General features: G+C 37.0%; 1 pseudogene; it reads right to left on the bottom strand.

Moving 5' to 3' along the window:
* Window positions 1-463: 463 nt before the first annotated feature.
* LOC123816602 lies at window positions 464-561 on the bottom strand (annotated as a pseudogene).
* Between the last annotated feature and the right edge of the window lie 1,696 nt (window positions 562-2,257).

Consider the following 2,257-nt stretch of genomic DNA (forward strand, 5'->3'; position numbering starts at 1 on the left):
GCCTAAATGATACCTCTGGTCCTCTGGTACTCTCCAGCTTTCCCTGAACTCCCTGGGCATAAAAGAACATTTATGCCTAGTCCTAGCTGCTTTTAATTCTTTCACTGATGGTTCTAGGGCTACAATTCAGCTTAAAGGACACAGATTCTTATTATTTAGAAAACCATATTTTTCCTGTTTCCCAATTTATTCATTTTTAATTAAATTTATTGGAGTGACATTGGTTAATAAGATCATATAGGTTTCACATGTACATTTCTCTGATACATGATCTGTACACTACATTGTGTGTTCACCACCCAAAGTGAAATCATCTTCCATCACCATGTATTTGACCCCCTTTACCCTTTACTACTCCCCAAACCCCTTCCCTCTGGTAACCACCATACTGTTGTCTCTGCTTATGAGTTTTTGTTTTTTTTATTATTTGTCCATGCATTACTTTTCATTTAATTTTATACAAAAATATATGGAGCACTTCATGAATTTGCATGACATCCACACATGTCAATCTTCTCTGTATCCTTACAATTTTAGTGTATGTGGTACTCAAGTGAGCACTAGAAAACCATATTTAAAGGACTAAGTAAAGACAGATTATAAAGTTACATTACATAGTTCAAAAAATGGCTAGTGTGGTGAGTGTAAAAGAGATGTAGCATTTGTGAAGCCCTTATAAACATCAGGAATTCTAGAGAGCACTTGTCATTTGCTCTCATATTGAAAGTTCATGATACCTACAGTCATCAGTGATGCCACTTTAGAAAAGAGGAAGCAGAGGTCCAGGCTCACAACCACTAGGAGGGAAAACTAGGACTTGATTCTGGATCTGCCTGACTCAGACTATTGCACTGTTAGGAGATTTAAAAAAAAAGTGGTGATAGACTGTTGAGTGAGAACAAGATTACAGTCTAGACAAAATAGGAAAGAGTGGAGCTGACACACTGTGTTCATGTCACAGAAATGAGCCTTTATATTTCATCATTTGTGTGCTTGGTGCTTCAAGTTCAAATATTATTAGAAGGCAACATTCTGCAAGCAAAACAGCCCTATGACAGAATCCAAAGAGAACTTACTTCTCAAGGCTTTTCTGGAGAGCTTCAGACTCAGAACAAACAATTCAGGATAAAAATTTAAGCTTGACCGCAGAGATTCCTTAATATGATACACTGGCTTTTTTTTTTTTTTTCAAAGAACTTTGATCTCCATCCCACTTCAGAAAAGCCTTGAAGTCTCCACAAAGGAATTCTGGAAAAGCAAGGATTTGGATAAGGTCCATCCAATTAATTTTGTCATTAATTCTAATGAATCACTCCCATAAAAATGTAATTCTTATTCTCTGCTTTTGATAATTATTAGAGATAGCAAGATTTGTGATCAAAACCTTTAAACTAGAGTAAGTGGCCGCATTGCTATCATAAACACATAATGAATACTCTTAATGATCTTGAAAAAGCTGGGAAGGGAAAACACGTGTCTGAGAACAGAACACTCTGGAAATTTTTTTTTCCTCAATAATAATAGTAATGGTAATAAAGCACTTACTGAGGGCTTTCTGTATGTGGGGGACTTCCCTAAGTGCTTCAAATATGTAATTCCCCTTAATTTTCTCATGATAACCCTATGTGATAACTACTATCATTATCCCCGTTTGACACATAAGAAGTGAAGTTATCCAGCCACCCAGCAATAAGTGGTAGAACCTGGGTTCAAACCCAAGAGACGTCTTAACAACTGTGCTAAGCAAGATCACCATTGTATTCCTCTGGATTCAGTTAAGCCTTCAAGCATACAGAGATCATGTTTTCTAATATTTAGGAAGATATCTTGGCCTCCAGACAGAGAAGATGTTTTAAATAGAGCCCCAAAAGTACTTGGGAAGAATATCACATGGTAGTCTAGGACAGGCATGCTAACATTCTGTAAAAGGCTGCACAGTAAATATTTCAGGCTTTGTGCACTTGTCCCTGCTGCAGCCCCTCAACTCTGCCATTATAGTGCAATGGCAGCTCTGGGCAGAAAATGTGTAAACCAAATGGGTATGTATGTGTTCCAATAAAACTTTACAAAAACTAGCAGTGAGCCAAATTGGGCCCAAATGCTCTACTTTGCTGACTCCTGATCCAGAGTATTGGTTTCCTTTTTTTCCATTAAATTTTCTCAGTTGACATCGGTTAATAAAATTATATATGTTTCAAGAGTACAATTCTATGAAAGAGTATTGGTTTTCAAAGTATGATCAGGAGCATTACCTGGG

The sequence above is a fragment of the Phyllostomus hastatus genome, unplaced genomic scaffold (assembly GCF_019186645.2).
Source record: "Phyllostomus hastatus isolate PE091 unplaced genomic scaffold, TTU_PhHast_1.1 phas_contig_209, whole genome shotgun sequence".
NCBI lineage: Eukaryota > Metazoa > Chordata > Mammalia > Chiroptera > Phyllostomidae > Phyllostomus > Phyllostomus hastatus.